Source organism: Chamaea fasciata, unplaced genomic scaffold, assembly GCF_029207755.1.
Source record: "Chamaea fasciata isolate MVZ Bird 193981 ecotype frontalis unplaced genomic scaffold, bChaFas1.0.hap1 SCAF_1, whole genome shotgun sequence".
Taxonomy (NCBI): domain Eukaryota; kingdom Metazoa; phylum Chordata; class Aves; order Passeriformes; family Sylviidae; genus Chamaea; species Chamaea fasciata.
In genome coordinates this window covers 18,975,130-18,996,128 of record NW_027094086.1, presented here as the reverse complement: position 1 = coordinate 18,996,128, position 20,999 = coordinate 18,975,130, and the positions used below count along the sequence as shown (strand labels likewise).

The window sequence follows — 20,999 nt, the reverse complement described above, 5'->3', positions numbered from 1 at the left end:
CACTGCTGGCAGGCTTTGGCTTCGATTGTCAAATGGCTCCAACATCTGGCTCCCTTGTGAATTTAAAATGTTCTTTGCCTAAACTAACTTTGTCCTGATGGGCATTCCTTTTAGCATTAATACTGTGCCCACAAAATGTTTTCAGTCAAAAACTTACAGCTTGTATCCAAAGTACTCTGAAGTCACCATCAGCATAGAGTTACATGAGCTGCACTTACTGCTTGAGTGTGGGTTCTGTTGCACTGCATTAATTGTTGCAGGAAAACATTTCAGATGTCTTTAGATCACCTGTATTAAAAAAGAGAAGCAATTTAAAATTAATGCAGTCTTCTCCTTCAACATGAACTCAAATTCAGGGGTTGAAAAATTATCAAAAAACGTTGCTTTTTGCTCTTATTTAAGATCATAATTTATAGAGAGGGACCACAGCTCCTAGTTTTAAATGTATTTTCCTTGCATAGTTCTGCATATTCTTTATCCTCTATTGATATGAAATAAATACAATTTTAAGGAAGAAAAACTGGCATAGAGAAAGCAACTGTGTTCTCATATGCCTCCTCTGTAGGCATATAGGTGCAGTGCAAAAATTTATGGGAAATAACATCAGAAGTGCCACCTGCGAATTCAAACTGCACTGAAGAGTCTCCCTCTAGAAGGTAAAAGGGACTGGAGGAGAGCAGGAAGAAATCATTACTCTTGCCAAAAGCCCTTCTGACAGTTTAAATCTTTACTTACTGGCAAAATTTTTGGAAGAACATAGCAGATACAGTTTGTGATGGCAGTTTCTTTATGCAGGATGGTAATTGTCAGGAGATACAACTTGGAAGACTTCGAAGTTCTCAGTGCTCTGTCTTTCCTGAAGGATCTGCCTCTGGTAGAGCAACAGTTTCTACAGGAACAAAGTGAAACCAGAATTTTTAGGGTTCAGACTGGTGCATCCAGGTTGAGTCAGAGATGATCTTCAGCTCCTGCCTGTAAGTTTGGCAGGAATATTTATCTGCACCCTTTACTAAGGAGATTACAGAGCACTCTTTCAGAAGCATAGGGAATGAGAACATTATGTCTTTAGAATACACTTATATTTGGATAAGTGATTGCTACCTTAAAGCCGAGTGTAGAACAAACATATAACTTCTGTTTTAAAATGTGTAGTGGGTTGGGGCTTTTTAGGTGTGTGTACAGTGCTGTCTTATATACAAACAGCCTTCGTGTTTTACCCTCATTCATGGTATCATGGAAATGTTGTGGGAGGAGTCACACAACTGGAATGCTTCAATGAATGGCTTTAAGTCCTCATAAGGGACAGACAAGGAAGGGGAGGCCCTGGGGTAGTCCTCTCAGTCAGGAGTGTTTTGATTGTCTAGTGCTTAATGATGGTGAGGATAGGGTTGACTGTTTCTGGGTCAAAATCAGGGGGAAGGCCAACAAGGCAGTTACCATGGTGGGAGTCGGCTTTAGATCTCCCAACCAGGATAAAGAGCCAAAGAAAATATTCTATAAACAGTCTCATATTTGCTTTCCCTTGTTGTCATGAGGACTTCAACTTACTAGATGTCTGCTGGAAATACAACACAGCAGAGAGGATACAAACTGGAGGTAAAGGGTTTGGAGCACATATCTCCTAAGGAATGGAGTGGATGAGGGAGCAGGTGCTGTTTAGCCTGGAGGAGAGAAGGCTCAGGGGAGCCTTATTGCTCTCTACAACTACCTGAATGGAGGTTGTGGCCTCAAGTTTCACCACGGGAGGTTTAAAATTATGTTTGAAAAAAATTCTTCACTGAATGGTTGTCAAGCATTGGATCAGGCTGTGTAGGGAAGTGTTGGAGTCAGTGTTCTTGGAGGTATTTAAGAGACATGTAGTTGTGCCACTTGGGGACATGGTGGATTTGGCAGTACTGGGTAAACAGTTGGACTTGATGATCCTAAAGATCTATTTCAGCCTAAACCATACTATGATCCTGTAATTCTATGATTTTGGGACAGACAGCTCATGCAGGCCTTCTTAAAGCTGCAGACTGACAATCTCCATCCAGTAGCTTAGAGTTCTAGGCATTTCTAAGAAATTACTTAAGATTTCATGCTACTAACTTCTTCTGATGGCTATAATACATGGTCAGCATTTTTAAAGAGCATTTTTAAGTGTGCAGAAGACATCATTTCTACTTCAAAACCTTTTTGAAATGTAAAATTTCATCTTCTAACTTGGGGTGCTGCAAAATGTACCATGTGTTGTCTCATCACTGCTGAGACTTTTTCTTGGGTCTTCATAATTTTTGTTTTCTGTCATTTTCTCATTCTCATTCCAGTAGGCATGTACTGTATCACACAATCAGCAGTGCCTGAAGAACTGTTTATACAATGTGAGTAAAAAAAGGTAGCTTTAGAAGTAAATAAGAAAACAGAGAAGGGAATATAAAATATTTTCTAGGTATTTAGGCAGAATCCATGCACGTGGCCACAGAGGAGGAGTGAAAGGTTAGACTTAATGCTTCAGTAAAGTGTGAAAAATCCCACTTCTTATGCTTCCCGGAGAAGTGATGTTATCCATGAGGAGATCCTGACCTGCTTGTTACCCCCTGCATGCTGTTTCCTGGAGGTCACCTTCTCCTGATCAGGGATTCCATCAAAAACAGAAGTGGGGGAGAAGATGAAGGGCCTCCTGTGAGTCCTTCACTTGCACCAAGAAAAAGGAGAGCAATAAAAATTGCATGAATATGCTTCTTTCCTTCTCTTCCAGTAACTCTGCCTGTGCCTCCACTACTGCTGACAGTATGAAATGTGTGGTATCATGAAATTTTTTGTATAAAGAGGGAACTTGAATGATGGAAACATAGACTGCTAGGCAAAGTAGTCTTTTTACTAGTTCTACCTTTTTTCCCCTTAAAACTCTATCTCTGATATCTTTGATTTCGATGCTGTGTGGATTTTCAGATACTGAATTTCCATGTCTCAAAGACTTGTCATAGTCTCCTTCTTTTTGCCTGCTCATTGAAAGGTTTTCTTCCTTACATATAAATAGAAATTTTTGAGCTGTGGGTTAGAATCCATCATGGAAAGAAATGCTCTGGAAATGAAGTAGCTAACTCTACTTTTTGTGCCTTTTAAGGACACAGTCTCTTATGTTCCAAAGAGAGGAACCAGTAAGTAAACAAAAAGGAAGAAACAAAATAGTAAGACCTCCTGCACTCCAGACTATGATAAATATGACTGTGAAGCCAAAGGCCATTGTGTGGCCTGAATACCTGCCAAAACAATCAGCCACTTATATGGCCTCATACTGGTATTATTGGCTTGCAGAATCCCTGTTAATAAAGGGCTTTGCATAGGAACCAATAGCAAGGTGCATTTTTGAACAGGTATCTATTGGAACGTTCCTTTAAACAAAGTTTGACAAAATGTACTATATTTAGAGTTGTACTTTTCCACTGTCAAGTTGTTACATCTCAAAACTCAGCAGAATGTCCTCAGGGAGACACACATTTCTGTTTTCTGTGAGGAGGCAAGAAAAGGTGTGACTGGCATGAACAAACCTTGGTCAAATGCTTTCTTTAATTCTTCTACTGCATGCTGGGTTAGCTCTGCAAGCAATTAAGAAATAGAGAATGTTTCCCTTTCACTTTTCTCTTGATTAACCCTCTGCTGCCCATTGTACTAACCAGTTTATTAACATTTAATAAAGATTAATTTTTTTTTCAGATTTATTAATAAGAAATAAAGATTTATTATCTCTATTTATCTTATGGAAAAAAGATCTTGGAGTGGAATAAGAGAAGCAAAGTTCAGGACTTGCAGTAACACCACAGGAGTTCTGCTGTAAAATCTCATTGAGCCCCATTCAGTGCTTTCCATCTCACTCTGTGCTCTTCAACCAAAGCCCCTCTTGACCCAGAAACAGAGCTGAGTATGTCCCAGGTAGCCAGAAGAAATTGACTCAGAGCATCTTTTACATTTTTGACCATGCCCCTTCACTAGATTCCTATGCCTTGGAGTCAAGCTGTTACACCAGTGCCATCAAATACTTCTGTACTGAAGCGATATTCCTGCCTGAGACTGCCCTGTGGAGAAGTTTCCAGGATATGATTTATTAAGCTAACACCAGAGACTGTACCTTCTTAGAGGTCAGTAATGCAAGATTTGTTCCTGTACATATAAGGAATTCATTCAGGGTATGTGACTCATGGTACTGTGTCCTTTCTTTGAAAAACCATGTAATTATACTTTGCCCTTTCTGCAGGAAATCATATCTGATGTGGTAAATAATTGCTTTCTTCACTTGTAAATTTTGCCCTGCAGAACAACAGCCGTGGGTTGTAATGGAAGATACAGCCTTAAATGTTCACGCCCTTTGTCAAACCTTCTTAACAGTGAAATAAAATGCCACAGGACATCACTTCTTGTGAGTGGAGCAGTTCTTGGCCTCTTCCCCCTAGTACCACCCTGAGAGATCCAGTACATAATCCTTGATGGTAAAAGAAATCAATTGAGACCAAGTGTTTAAGAAATGAAGCCTCTAAAGATGCTATTTGATACTAAGCTAGTACACAATTTGGTGTCTCCTCAATGCAGCTTCAGGCACTTTAGTGTCTATCTTTAACATCAACTGGGTAAAATTATAAATGAAACTATATGAAGCATATAAAACTATATGAAGCATTTAGCACTGTAACTCTGAAAAACAGCTGTACTTCATTCACAACATCTAGCATAATATGTCCTTGAGAAAACTGGGTGAGTCAGGCAGTTTATTACTGTTTTCTAGCTATGCTGTTTTAATTGACTGCCATATTTTGAAAGGTACTACTTTTTATGAGGATTGTTCATGCACTTTATTTCAAATACTTTGTCTAGTGTTTATACAAAGAATAGGATTTCCAAGTAGGCAATCCCCTGTTGATTATCATACGTGAAAACGCTTTGTCACTTTAGTTTTCTTCTGTCTCCTTGCTGTGCTGTTTTCATCAGTTATTAGAGAAACCAAGCATTTTCTCCCTAGATCTCCAAGAGCTCAGTTTCAGCTTGTGCAATGCCCACTTTTCACTTAGTGCACCATACTTTTGTTACAGAACCAGTCCACTGAGTGCCTGAAAACTTAGAGATGTACAATAGCATTAGTTAAGTAATTTCCTGTGTTTTATGTAAGTAAAACCATGAAAGAGGAAAAAGAAAAGGACATCAGAGGAAAGTAAGTTACTGAACTACAACAGAAACAATTGCTTTCTACTCTGCTCCAAGTAATGAAGTGGCTCTCAGGATCCTTCAACTTTAACTAATGGAAGGAGAATCTATTGCACTTACTGATAACTGTTCACTGAAATTCAGGGGGGTTTTCCCTCCTAAAAACATTATTATGATCTGTTACAGGGAGTAAATCTGAAGTATCTCAAATATGTTTGGGTGAGATTGCGCATCTTTCAGTATGAAAGAAAGTAAGAAGATTGTCATCTGAAAATGGCTTGGAGATCATCCCTATGGATTTATTTGCACTTAACCTTAGACTAATATTTGCATTTTCTTCCTGAAGCATGAGTTCTGGAAAACAAAATGCAAAGATCTTACAAACAAAGCACTTCCAGACACTGGAGATCTGCCTGAAGATCCTGTTATCAAAGAAATACAATTCTGCATTACATATGTAGATAGCAATAAAATATTTTTTATTTTGTGTTTTGTGCTGCAGCAGGGCTGTCTGGCCAGCGTGGTTATGCTTTCATTGGCTCACAACTTCTGCATGATTCTGTTGGACACTAAGTCTGAAAAAGTGTTAGAAGAGTAGTTCATTTAAAGGGGAGTGTCAGAATTTAGTGGTACTAGCATTTCATACTAATGTATGAAAATTTTTGTTAAGGAAAGGGAAAAATTAATTTTGGGGGAGGAAAGGACAATATTGCTTGACAATAAAACAAACCATAGCTCCTCTCCTTTTTAATATTTATGAGAAGGTTTTACCCTCAAATGATGCAAGATGCCTTTGTAAAATGCAAGAGGCATGGCAGACCACAAAATTTAGAAAGATTTTCCTATCTGCAATATGCTATGGCAATCTGCCCTCAGAAGTCTAATTACCTCTTTCAAAAGACTTGTGTGATTGTGCAAGCTGCACACAATTTATTCCTAATTCTTTTTCTTCAGGGTAATAATGCTAATACTTGAAGAAGGCTCTTGTTATAAAATCAAATGGAAAATCATTTAAACAGTCAAAACACTGCTGTGGATATCAAATGTGTGATACACCCTGCTTCCCAGGACAGAATATTTTCTAGACTAACCACCCAGTGATGCTGGTTTGTTGACTGAGACACCATTGTCCTGATTCAGACCAATTTACAAAATGGAAACACAGCTTCTACATCCAGACCATTTGGTCATAAGGTGTCACAGGTAGCACTTTGTTATGATGAACACAGATCATTACAGTGCTCCTGAAATCCCTGTTTATTTCACCACTAGAGGCTTACTCCCCTTTGCTATTCATGCAGTAAAAATCTGCCAAACCACCCATCCAAGGCCCTGAAGCACTTTAAAGCTTGTTTTGCAGGCTTACGTGCAGTCCATGTAGCAGGGGTGGGGAATGTTTATGGTACAAGCAAGTCCTTGTGTCATTCAGTGTGAATAACTTTAGAAAGTGAATGGTCTAGCTAGCTCATGCTCCCTTGTCATCATGCCTCTTAAAAGTAATATTGCATGTTAAGACTATTGAGAAATAGTGAACTTTAATGTGCCGTCTCAAAGTTCTAATTGACCTCAACATTTTTGATCACATAAGTAAACACTGCATGCATAAGAAAACAAATAAAATGAGCCTTTATCTTGTTTTCTACCTTCAAAATGTAGCTTCAAAAGGTAAAGGCAAAACATTAGTTTTCACAGAAGTTACAGAAAGGCCAATACTATTCAGTTTAAAATTCACTATACATCTCATTTGAAAGATTACTGTTCTTCTGTGAATTACAAAACAAAATACATATCTACTTCTAGAAGAATTAATGCTTGAAATAAAATATTTAATGCCAGACATGGTTTTATGTCCTTATGCAGGGAATGCTGAATACAAATTACATAGTAAAAAGCCCAGAAACCTTATGGTACTGAGGCTAAAAGAATTTTTTAGAGGGGAATACCTTAATTTAAAAATTGCTCGTTTCATGTAATTTGAAATTGAGCATCATAAGAAAACAAGTGGTGCATATTTATTTATTAAGGCTTATGACAGTTGAGTTTCATAAAAACAGAGTAAACAAAATTTCTTTTTTTGCACTTTTAAAAAGTGCAAACAAATTCCAACGGCCAAATAAACAATCATATACAAAACAGAATAATCAGGTAGAATATTCTTAATTCAGAGGATATGGGAAGCATAGAGGATACAGGAATGTAAAATATTTGTAGGTGGGTAGACATTACGCACCTACTAATTCACACCTGTGATGTCTACATTCACCTTTGAAGCAAAATCATTCAATCAAAAAGGATTTCAGCATCAGAAAGCCATTACTTTAGTTTGCAGAAATCTCTTTAAATGAATTGTTTGGATTACTGTCTTGTTTTATATCCATGTATTTCATTCAGCTGAGTATAATCTCAATGCCAAACAAATCCAAATTGTCTGCCTCCCTTCACTTTTCCTAAAAGTGTTGATAGTCTTAATGATGATGGTATTTATTATAATACTTCACTAATTCTGATAATTCAGTATCTGATTCCTGTGGTCTCCAGTAGGATGAAGAGCTGATTCTGTGCTGTTACTCCAATTGCACTATTGAACTATCAGAAAGATGCTCTAAAAAAGCAGCCAGCACTCTCCATGTTATCCCATACTGTCCCATCAGTAATAAGGGAGAAATGAAGTAGCATCAAGAGAGGTTAAGGTAAAAGGTAGCCTTCTACCAGGTGATACAGGTGGTAGTTCATTCAAACTGGTAGTAAATAAATGATAGTTCCCAGATAATTTATCGAAGTGCTTGAGCAGTCAGAACACCTGAGTGTTGGAAGTTTAAATCACAAGTGATCATAGCTCCATGGTACAGTCCTCAGGTTCCTCTTCCTTTGGGCATGGAACAAAACTTTTGGGGAAGAAATTATGGTTGTGCTAAATGTCTCTGTGCTTTGCTAAAGAAAACAAAGTAACAGCTCCCAGTGCTTTGTGATGTGCATCAATAGTAAGAAAACCATCCCTATGACTATGTTTTAAAATTATTTTAGCTCAATCTTGCACCTTTTTCAAGTAGGAATTTTGTACCTTATTAGAGGAATGATTCTGACATGCTGTAAGACTTTGCCAAAAAATCTTGGGTACTGCTGCTTTATTTTGGTAAAGTATCATTCTGTTTGGTAAGTCATACATGAATAGACCATTATACTTGATGATAAACTGTTTCCAGGTAGATTTTTAAAAAATGAAATATGCATAGTGGGTTACAAGCTTTTCTCAGTACCCCTTCCCTCTGTAGGTACTTCATCTCTTAATTGTAACAGATTTTCCATTCGTGACAATAACTTTGCATGACAGTAAAATATTATTTTGGATTTCAAAAAAACCCCATAAAATATAATCTCTTTTCCTAAAGGCCCTGAATTCTGAAGATTAGCTTTAATTTTTGAAAACCAAAGAATCCCTTATCCTGTGTCTGCACATTGAGGAACAGTGCTGTGAAACTCCTGTGCCAACTATTCGTATTACAGAGTGCAAAGCAGCATCTGTGGAGTCAGGGCACGAGCAGGCTCCTCTCCCTGCCTGCCAGCAAGCTTGGCAGTGCAGCTGCTCCAGCACAGAGGGATATTTGTGTGCTAAATCTAAACCTGCTCTAGGATACATTCCCTGCCCTTCCAGGATCACAGCTGGCTTCTCAGGGCAGTCTACAGCCACTATAATATAATATATCCTGGATGTCAGGCAAAATCTCCTGGTTGTCCATGCTTTCTTTTTTTCACATTTGTTTCCTTATGTAGAGTACAACTTCAGAGCCCGTAAGACTTAGACATCTGAGAATGTTCTGATAGTCTATTTGGATTCTTTTCCAGAAACACTTTATGTTCATGACTCCTCTTTAAACTAAGTTACCAACACTGGTACTTGGTGAGATTTCCAGTTTTCTGGATAAGGCAACTCAGGTGGAAAAGCCACACCATCTCGTATTGACTTCAGGAGATTAAAAAAGAGAGGAAAATGAAAGCAAAATAATAGCTCTCCTCTCTCTCTGCTTCAACATCCGTAGGGATAGAGGTGTTTTCTATGTCCCTGAGACCCCAGATCTGATCTTCTGAGCTTCCTCCATCTGCAGAGGTCACCCCCTTCAGACTGCAAGTGACCCAAGGGAAAGCACTTGCCAACAACTTCTGGTTCCAGAGCAGGGCCACGGGGTGGTATCATGGCAAGTCTTTACATCAGACTGGCTGGCCAGGGTGAGGTGAAGGTAATGTTTTACTCATGTCCAGTTTAGTATCCTATTTCCACAGCAGCCAGCAGCAGCTGGTAATTAGGGAAAGAATATAGAAGTGGTCAAGTAGGTCAAGTATGAAAGGACACTTTGCTGATATTTCCTCTGAGCTTTAGGCAGTCTGTGGCATAGGGATTTCCAGAAACCAGTTTGCATTTGCATTCTTTTGCTTATTGAGTTTTGATGGGCTTTCTATGAATTTTTCTAATTGCTTTCTGAACCAATCATAGTTTCGTCATACACAACATCCTGTGGTAATGAGTTCTGTGACTCAGATATGTTGTATAAAAAATGTTCCCTTTTTAAAAAATCTTCATAGTAATTTCATTAGGTGCCCCTACTTCTCTTATCACAAGAAATGTGAATGGTTTTCCTCTGATCCATTTTCTGCTTACCTACATTCTATTATTTTCCCTGCTTTCCTAGAAAGCAGCAGCCCACCACTTTTGTTGTTTTTCTCAGTACGTTTTCTGAGTACATTGCACCTTTTTTTAGAGTGTGACCAGCCGTACCATCTATATTCATTTGAAGAATTTACAGAATAGTGTAACTATATTTTTTTCTAATAATCCATAGTTATTTTGCCTTTTTGATGTCTGCTGACTGACATTTTCAGATATCGCTACTGGATAGCTCACATAAAGCTCATTGCTGTGTATGTATAAACACAGTTAGGCACTTAGAGGAAAACTTGTCTTTACGTTTATCAACAGTGAATTTCACTTGCTGTTTTGTTTACGTTTTGTATTATGAAACAATATTAAACTTTTTTCAGCATATTTTACTTTTCTACATAATTTTGTATCATCGGCAAACTCCATCACCTTGTTTAAAAGCATGCATCTCTGTTGGGCTGCATTGAGAATCCTTCTTCCTCTGCTGTGAAGTCTGGGCTCTCACTACACTTTAAAGGATATTAAATGATGAGCCATCTCATCCTACAACAGCTTCATTTCCTTGCTGCAGGACTTTGTAAAAAGCTTCCTGAAAGTACAAGTACACTGCTATCAATAGATTATTCTTATCCACATGATTATTGACTCCTATAGAAAACTATAGATTTGGCAACCATGATTAAAACAGTTGTTGAGTTTTGCTGATTTACTTATCCAGATGTCTTATAACTTTATTACTACCATTTAATTTCTTCATGAAGTCTTGAATAACACCAGAGGCCCTTTAATACCAGAGAGTCCATCTAAGCTTTCTGTACAAAAAAACCAAAACAAAAAGGAAAGAGGATACAGAGGATATAAAACAAGTATAAAGTATTAAAAGGTTGTGGTGCTGGGTATTTTCAGAATTGCTTTAGTGATCCTGTCCCGGCTTCAGATAGGACAGAGCTCATTTTCTTCTTAGTAGCTGCTATAGTGCTGTGTTTGGGATTCAGTATGAGAATAATGTTGATAACCTACTGGTGCTTTGGTTGCTGCTGAACAGTGCTTACTCTGAGTCAAGGACTTTTCACTATCTCATGCTCCACCAGTGAGGAGGTGCAGAAAACCTGGAAGGGACTACAGCCAGGGCAGCTGACCTAAACTGGCCAGAGGGATATTCCATACCATAGAATGTCATGGCAAGTGATAAACTGGGGGAGCTACGTGGAAGGGGGCGGATCAGTGCTCAGGAATGGGCCGGGCATCAGTCAGCAGGTAGTGAGCAATGCCATTGCGCACTTCTCTTTCCTGGGTTTCACATTTCTCCCTCCTTCTCCTTTTAATTACAATTAGTAGTAGTAGCAGTAATTCGTTATTATTATCTTTTACTTTGTTAATTATTATTTTTTACTTTGTTTCAGTCATTAAACTGTTTTTATCTCAATCCATGGATTCTATTTTCTTTCCTGATTCCCCTCCCCATCCCATTGGTGGAGGGGGGAAGGGAAAGTGCAAGAGGCGATCCTTTCTTTCTAGTGGTGTGAGGTCTGGTGCATGTGCCTCAGGGATGGTAGAGACTGTCTCCACCAGTCAATCTCCTCCTCAGAGCCCCTGATGCTTTTTAACCCTTCTACCCCCTCTTTAGCTCTTCCACCAGGCTGGGCAGCTCATCCACCTGACCACACCCCACACAGGAGTTGTCTCTCCTACCCTACTCTGCAGCCTGGACATTTTCATGGCAGCTTCATTTGTGTCAGCTCCAGAGCATGTCTGCTGGAACAGCCTTGGAGTCTTCTTCAATGACACTGAGATATGAGCCAGGCAGAATTTCAACAACAGATTAGTAGGAACTCAACAGGCCAGCTCCAATACAAATAACTGAATTTTTCCTTTGTATTTAATACAAAAATAGATCAAGGCTAGACAACAGTTATTTTTCCCTCCTTACAAAGGTTTGCTGACCTTACTAAGGTTCATGACTAAACTAGTATGCTGTATATATTTCCAACATAGCATAAATTATTAATATTAGGACTTACATTTGGAAGAAATAAGCTTTTGACTTCTGAGAAATACAACAGCCTATTTCCTTGATAAAAAACCGTGTCACTAGTGCTTCACCCTTAACCCCTGTCAGTCAAATCACTTAAAAATTCTGAGTCTTGATCCTGAAGCACTGGTGTAAAAAATCTTGACAGATAACCTATGAAAAGAACTGTTCTTTTGAGATTTTGTACACCATATATGTCCACAATATTTCATCCTCAGATGAAATACAAGGAAAATAGCAGGACATGCCTTTAATAATTTTAAATGAAGCCTACAGCTAATCCCATCTAAATAAATAGAAGGAAACTAATAAGAGGCAAGTAGAATCTGTAAAGCTGTGTTCTCAATGGTGCATGTAAGCATGGGTTCTCAATGGTGTGCACAGCCTTGCAGCTAAATGTGGCAGAACACAAGAGAGACAACACACTGCAAATCATTTCAGTGATTTGTGAGAGTAATCAAAGCCAAGATAATAAAATGTGGGAGAGATGCAAGAGTTAAGATAGGAAATCTCAGGGGGAAAAGAACCCTACTGTGTAAAGGATAAAGTTTCTTAATTCAGAGATAATACAGTAATGGACAGCCTTCAAATGATTTAGCTAGCTAGAAGCAATGGATTTGATTTCTGAGGATAAATTGTAGTAATTATCCCCAAAAGGACAGAGTGAATAACCATCCACAAGTTTTCTACATGATATTATGGGAGCAAATGAATCAGGCTTGTGATGTAGTGCCAGTGGGGGAGGGGAGAGACACCAGATGTTCCTTAAGAAGCAAGATTTAACAAGAAAGAAAAAGCAGAACTTCCTCCTAGGAAGATCAACATACTTCTTCTGGGATTTCATTGAAAAGAAAAACTCAGGAATGTCCTACACAAATTTAGGTGGCCCAGGAAAAGGTATGTACAAGAGGCTTTCATATGCTTATTTTACTTAAGGGAAACAACCACAAAAAACCAGGTAGCAAAGACTGGAACAGAATTCAGTCTTTTTTTAACTAATCCTTAATCCTAGAATGCACTGCCTAAGAAGGAGCAAGTTAAATAGAAAATCAGTAATTCTTATTAGAATAAAATATTTCCAGTCAAAATTATCAGCTGTTGCCATTAGCCTTATTCTGGTTTAAGATAAATTCTGATGATATTTTAGACCCATTTTTCTAGTAAATGTCACTGTAACTTTAGATGGGATTTCTACATAGAACTGACTGCTCATCACTGTTCTTAAGCCTGTGTTTTCCAGGTGTCTGAGAAGAATAATTTTGTTCTAGTAAATTGAAAGGATCTTGTATCTTAGGTATCTTCAGATCTAAAGGTTGCAATGAAAACATAACCTATTACTAAAAACCATAATATATTCTGAATTGGAAACTGATTTGATGCCAACCAAAGATAATGAGAGTATGTGACAAGCAGTTGATTATTTCTTCAAACAGGCAGAACCAGTTCATTATATCACTTTAAAGGCTTTATTAATTTGAAGATCCTTAATGTTATAACCCCAAGAAGGACTGTGGATTTCTCAAGTATGTGGCTTTTCCTATAAACATGAGGAATACAGCCAGTCATGAGGTGGTGAGATATTGATCACAAAACATTTTTCATGTTAATGCTCTGAATCAAGGCTTTCATTTGAAATCTGAGTTGTGTTATGATTGCTTAGTCTTCAGAAATGGTATAGAACCAGACTGAACTTCAACAACTGTATCTTACCAGAGGGACATTCTATCTTATCATGAACCAGTCAGTCAATGTAAAAAATGAATTGGAATCTGGCTCCATTGTTTCTGAGCAAGTACGAGCAACCTCCTTACAGGAATACAGTGCATTAACAACTTGATAAGCATTTAGTGAGTGTTAAGGAAAAAGGGTTACGCTTGTATGGCAAAAAGGAAAAGAAATGACAAAGTCAATACTGTTTGCTTATGATTCAAATATTTAATGAATAATAAATCTTCTGAACACCTTTCATAAGCAATTATTCATCATTTACATAATTTATGCCTCTGTGGAGGATGAGATTAGCTAGTAAATACTACGGAGTCATCATTTATACTGCCAGTATTTTCCACATTCAGTTCCAAAACACATGATGAAAGAAAAAAAAAGTCAGTGAGTTGATGACACAGAGACACAGAAGACATGTCTACTGAAAATTGACTCTGTTCAGCAAGTGCCATAACCAGTGAACATCCTTAAACTGCATGGGTGTCTCTATGAACATGCATTCATACCACCTGGGGTTCATATTCAATTTCATTCAACTCCCTGAAAGAACAGAATATTCTATTTATAAGTCCCTACTGACCAGATAAATACAAACTGAAGACTTGGAGGTCATTTCATGTTTATTTGATAAAGTAGTCTACATAACGAGCTGTGTGACTGCAGCTGAAACTAAAGTTCTGCCACAAATGTGGAGAAGTGCATATAATGTGCATTTGTTCTCAAGGCCATATTTGAAAACTTCCATGTCGATATCACTGATATTCTAACAAATGTTGACATGTTATTGTAGAATAGATCATTTCAACACCCAAACATAAGTATATTTTGAGAAAATAAGAAAAAACACATTTAGTCTTAGAATATTCATTTTTGTAATGCTAATTCTTTTGCTGCTTTGTGAAAAAAAATCATAAATACAAATTGGATGGTGACTATGATTCTATAATTTTGCAGAGAAGCTGGGTAACTGCAGGCAATAAAGCTTGCTATTTACCTGAATCTCTAAAAATTCAGACCATGTACAGCTGAAATTTGGTACATCCAAAAGTGCCAAAAAACAGTGTGGCATGTTTTTGAAATCTGATAAAATTATTTTGCAAGATGAGCTTAAGTGGAGTAAAATACCCTTAATTTATACTCACTTTTGCTGGGTTTCATATGCATTCCTGCAATTATGCTACGTGTGTCAGTGCAGGACACTTTTGAAGCAATTAACATTTTTCATATATGTGTTACAGTAATGTCCCAGATTTGATTGTACATTTTATTTGCATGGTGTTTCTATCTTTACTATCTAAATTTAAATTATTGTATGAAAATTTTTGAAATCTGGCTAGAAAAGCAAAAATTGCTTTGTACTTGAAGACGAAATGGACTTGTCAGGCTGACATAATTTTAAATAGTTTCTCCAGGATTAGATTAGATACCAAACAAACAAACAAAACTATAATATTTATGTATTCAACTTCTTGGTAAGAAGACAAAATCACACAGTGAATGCTACAGTACTTGGCTTTTATGAAATTAAACATAAGGAGCAGTGCATCTTTTGATGCTAAAATATATTGGAGGGGTAAGCTAAGATGCCCAAGGTCCAAATGTTCTCTTCAGCCTGGACAAACGTCATATCTAGGTGTGGTACCTTTACTTTATACAGCTTCTTAAGAAATTAAAGATTTATTGATCCATATTTGAAATACTAGCACAGCAGGTGTTTGATTCAGTTTTCTACTAAGAAAATAACTGTCCTAAAAGAGATGCTGTTATGGCTTCCTGTCTTTTCCAGTGTTATTTCAAGAGTAATTGTATACAAAAAATAACCTATACTTGAAGAGTCCCAGTCCAGAATCAGGGACTGGCAAACCCTTGTTGTCCATATTTATTCTGTCTTGTCCCTTCAGAGTGACATTTTCTGCTGAACATTGAACAACATCAGTGGTCAAGGTAGAGAATGGGCCTCATGTCATTTCAATCCTACAGGGAGCTGGTTAGTAAAATTAGAATTATATCCCTACCCGCTGAAGTCTGAAATTCCAGGTTTGCCATTTCTAGTGTGCAGATGGGAGTTTTTTTCTTGTTGAGTGCCTAATCTGAAAAGAGGATGTGGTACTGTGAAACCTTATGAACAGCCACACCTAGCCCACAGTTCTCTGAAGAACCTGTTTTAAACACACCCATTTACTTAGTGTCACCTACTGGTAATCTCTTTTCAGCCTCTCTCAAATTTAAACTGACACTGAATTTCCATTTGGAATAATTTGAACATTCTTAATCACAAAAATAGATCTGCGCATATGTTTTTGCTTCTAGAATTGTGTACTTCCATACTTCATCATTCAAATTAGTTTGTTTCTAGGGAAATAGGCCTTAAAATGTGGGAGTTCTGCATGCCTGAGTTCTGGTCCCTCCTTCAGGGACTGCACGTGCATTCTGCATTCTGTTTAATTTCTACTGAAACAGCATTGGAAACAGAGTGCAGTATGTTCTTCTGTCTTAAGAGTTTACTTTTTTCACAAGAAAACAAAACCCCAAATAAATCCTGAATTATTTTACATGACTAAAAATAGGTTTCATTGAAAATTAAGAAAGAGGTTAGGCTTTTGAGAAATTCTACATTCAAATTCATATTTTTGCAAATTATGGGTTTTTCAGCCACAGAAATGGTAGTGTCTTGACCAGAGGTAGTGGTTTAGAATACTTAACAAAGGCATGCAGCATCCTCATAGTGTTACATGACAGTCAGTGCCTCCAGAATGACTAAGGAAGCTTAAATGGGGCATTTGGCTCAAGCTGCCAGAATTACATACTTGCCTAGAGGTTGTTTATATACAAATGAACGCTGACTAATTGCCAAATGACTGAACACCAAGACTGTCACCTCGGAAAGCATGCACAAACCTCCTTTCTCACAAAACAGAGTGAGGGGTTTGTGTTAGTGCCCGGTGCACTTTTCCCTGCAGCTTGGTCACTCTGTGAATTCGGCAAGACATAGTGCATATATGCACATATATCCTGTACACCAGGCACGTGAACTGGCCCAGCCCTAAGGAAGTTAAATAGCGTCTGCCAGCATTTTGCTGGATTAGTTGCTACAGTTTACACTTATTTTCACATGCAATAAATCTGTCCCTGAAGAAGTGATATAACTACAATTTGTTTTTATGTTTTTATCTTTTTATTCTCCTATTAAATACTTTTACATACAACTATATGTTCAGACTTTGGGAATACTTTTAGCCCATTGTGTCTTTTTCTATCTGATGAAAATGGATCCCTGCTCTCTTTCCCATCTTTTAGGATGCAGCTCAATCAGCTCTCTACCTGCTCTGGTTTAGGATTTGGAGATCTAGCTGCAAGACCAGGTTGTGCAATAGATTAGCAAAATGTGTTAATTAATATTACATCATAAATGCAGAGATATTCTGTCAGACACTTCTGTAGCTGCTGAACGTTGGTTTGTGTATAATACCAATATGAAGGCATGTCTATTTGTGCCACAGTCTGACTTCTCATTTTGAGCTAATATACACTGGCACTGAAGAAACAGAGGCTGGCATGAAACTTCCTCTTTCTCTCCCTCCCTACCTTTCCGCTCTCACAGCCACTTAGACTCATCTACTGTTTTGCAACTGGTGCTTTTACAGGTGTTTACACACAATTCAAAGAGATCTGGAGATCTAACTGGGGATAATTGTAACCTCAAAACAAAATAATAACAAATTAACAAAAAAAAAAAGTTTAGTTAGTTTTTTACTAAACTAAAAGGTACTTTTAAATTGATCAGCTTTACAACAGAGTTCATTCACCTGCCAAACGAATCCTTGTGCTTACACTCGTAGTATGGGAACAGAAACAAGCAATTAAAAGCAGGTAGGACCAGTTCCTTTTTTTTGGAGGGACAGTTTTAAGTGGCTGAGTTACAGAGATACTCTTTTCTCCACTGATACCACAGGCCAGAAGATAAACCCAGAAGAAATCCTTGTCGCACATTCAGAGATCAAACACAGATTTATTAGTCGTCCTCAGCAAAATCCAGACATTTTGAGGACAGAAAGGTAGAATGATCTGTAAAGGTGTTCAAGATCAATATAAGTGTAAAAAAATTATAAATATTGTAGAACCCATTTATATTTGGTTTAGCTTTACAGCAAAAGGGACACACATTGTTTATGTACGGAGCATTCACATAGCACCTACCAATTAAAAAGGAATGTTGCAAAGCTTTTCAGATGGAAATACAGGCTACAATTTTAAATACCAGTATATTAGATTTTTAAAGTGACACAGGATTAAGTCTGGTCAGTTTTCAGAGCAGAGATCTTTGTTAAAATAATTGCTAGCACAGGTGTGGTACAACTAAGACGTAACCAAATTGAAACAGCATCTTAAAGCCCATACAACTTGATATTTGTGTTGATGATACCTACTGAAGTATCATAGAATGGTTTGGGTTGGAAGGGTCCTTAAAGATCATCTAATTTCAACCCCCCTGTCTTGGGCAGAGACACCTTCCCCTACACTAGATTGCTCAAAGCTCTGTCCACCCTGGCTTGGACCAATTCCAGAGATGGGGCATCCACAACATCTCTGGGCAACTTATTCCTGTGCCTCATCACTCACAGTAAAGAATTTCTTCCTAATATCTAAACCTGACCCCTTCTAATTTAAAACCATTATTCCTTGTAAAATTCCCTCTCCAACACTCTTGTAGGTCCCCCATAGGTAGTGGAAGGTGCTTTAAGGTGTCCTGGAGCCTCCTCCTCTCCAGACTGTACCCCAACCCTCTCTGTCTTTATAGAAGAGATGCTCCAGCCCTCAGACTATGTTTGTGGCTCTTCTATGGACTAGTTCAAACAGGCCCCCATCCTTCCAGTGTTGGGGGCCCCAGGGCTGAAAGCAATGCTCCAGGTGCCTGCTCCAGGTGGGAGAGCAGAGTAGAGGGGAGCATCCCCTCCCATGACCAGCTGGTCACACCTCTCTTGATGCAGCCCAGCATACACTTGGCTTTCTGGGCTACAAGTGTGCATTACCAGGTCATGCCGAGCCTCTCATCAACCAACTACCACCCAATCCTTCTCACCAGTGCTCCTCTCTGCTCGGCCTGTTTTTTGTGCTTGGGATTACCCTGACCTAGGGACAGGATCTCATAATTGACCTGTTGAGCTTCATGAGTTTTGCATGGGCTCACTTTTCAAGGTCCCTCTGGATGGCAAGTAGTACAGTTCTGACTGTATTCTTACATCGTAATAAGTGTAATATTAATTATTTTATTACAGTAATGACTTGAAATTTTATCAGTAGTTTATGAGTGTCACATATCTTAAAGAGTACTGTTGCTTTTCTGAGCACTGATACCTAAATCTTGATTTTCTAGTTAAAACAGTTTAACTGAAAATTTTGTTCTTGCTAAGTAAAAGCATTGCTAAATAGATGCTTTTGAGTAAACAATGATTTTCAATACTATGAGAAAGACATTGCAGTAAGAAGTAGTCTTTTTATAGTTCAGTTAGACTATTTGTGAGGAAAGCCAGGGAATGCAGCTAAAATAAATTCATAATAATCAAACATTTACCTTGAATACTTCATCAAAATGCTATCTGAATTTGTAGACTCTGTTACTGCAATATAATGAAAAAACACTGCCTCAAGCTGCACCAGGGGAAGTTTAGGAAATTGGATGTTGGAAAAATTTCTTCATCAAGAGTTGTCAAGCCTTGGAACAGGCTGCCTATGGAAGTGGTAGAGTTACCATCCCTGGAGGATGTGGCTCTTAGGGACATGGTTTAGTAGTGGACTTGGCAGTGCTAGGTTAACAGTTGGACTTGGTGATCTAAAGGGTCTTTTCTAACCTAAACAATTTTATGGTTCTATAAATATAAACCTGAAAGAGAGAGAGAGAGAAAAAAAAAAAAAAGAAAAAAAGGACTATTTCAAACCACAGAAGAAATACATGCAATCAATACATTAGTAGAGGTGTGTATGTGGCTGGAATACTGGTGGGCAACTAATCTGGAAGTTTCAAATGTGCTGATCACAACATTTGTAAACTCATTTCTCATGCAAAGATGTAATAGATTTTGTCTAAAATAGAATCAGCAGGGAAAAAGACCAATCATAACTTTTTCATGGCAGAAACCCTGTCATAAAATGAAAACTAATTATACTGCTTAGGGCAAGACATATCTGGTTGGCAGAACTGTTTATATTCTAAACATCTAGTGGTACTTAGACCATGCAATGACTTTACAGTTCCAGATTTATTCACTAGTCTTGGAACAGACAGATTACTCATCCATTTCTACTGGCAGACCTTGGGGAAAGGAAGGAGGAGCTAATTCGGTCAAAATTTTCTTGTTCTCTTTCAGTGAAATGTTGTATTTGAAAAAAGTCTGGAACATCATTATCTTTTGAGCAAGAACTGATTTGAGTAGAAGAAAGGTTGATTTGAGTGTACTGTTTAAATCAAGTAACCCTCAGAAATCAGCACTCTAAAATGCTGACATTAAACTCTGATTTAATTGAGCAGCTGCTACAAGTGAGTAAGAGTTGAAATAGCTCAGCACTTTGTTCGACTGTTCTGCATATACACAATAGATTTGGCTCAACAAGAGCATTTTTTATTAAAACAATACCTTCATTTGCAGTTAGATGCAGCATATAATTGTATCATACTCATATTAGAATATAAACACGTTAGCTTACAGTTCTGCATTTTCAAGATCTATAGCGCAGGTATAAATATTATATGGCTGTTCTTTCAGCCTCAATATGTGCAGAACACATCGAAAGGCAGATCTTAAGAATGAGATTCAATGCCTTAAGGTATTTCTTTTTCTGTGAAACTGTTGGATCATGTTTCGACTGGTTTTATTTTTTCAAAACTTAAAAAGGTCCAAGAATTATGGGGATGAAGAATGCAAAGGTACAAATGAATACTACAGATCAAATGTCGTTTTCAAAAAGAAAGAAAAAGTGTATACCTGGACATCTAAAGCTGGAAGTCTAAAGTGACCTAGTCGGTTCAAAGGTTGAGTCGGGTATCGATGTTGGCAAACACTGGAAGGAGGGCACCGGGACGTGGCTGGCTGGCACAGGCAAGGATGATCGCATCCCACGGCAGGGACACTCGGAGAGAGGGAGGGGTCAAGAACAGAGCAGCAAAACCGGAGTGTCACGGCTGGTCCTGTTTTACACTTATAGTGGAAAAAAATCTTCATATCCATGATTGTGAAAAGATTTAAAAGTAAGAGATTGCCTTCATTTTCACTCTTGGGAACGCTGAGACAGGAAAGCTGAGAATTCATAGAAAGCGTTGCAGCACACGGTTGTAAAGCACTGAGCTTCCTCGAAACACAACCAACCCCCAAACTGTGGGTGAGTCCACAGAGATGGAGAGGTGTCCGTGAGCCTGCC

The 20,999-nt window shown here is 38.0% G+C and overlaps 1 protein-coding gene and 1 long non-coding RNA gene across 5 annotated transcripts in view; one reads left to right on the top strand and one right to left on the bottom strand.

Moving 5' to 3' along the window:
* Positions 1-20,999, top strand: part of OXR1 (oxidation resistance 1) — a 261,917-nt gene that overhangs the window by 165,385 nt on the left and 75,533 nt on the right. The gene's annotated exons all lie outside the window — the stretch shown is intronic.
* Positions 33-20,882, bottom strand: LOC136301496 (uncharacterized). The gene is made up of 3 exons (XR_010723886.1): positions 20,567-20,882; positions 736-889; positions 33-288 (listed from the first exon to the last, which is right to left on the bottom strand). It is a non-coding gene; the product is annotated as an uncharacterized lncRNA (long non-coding RNA).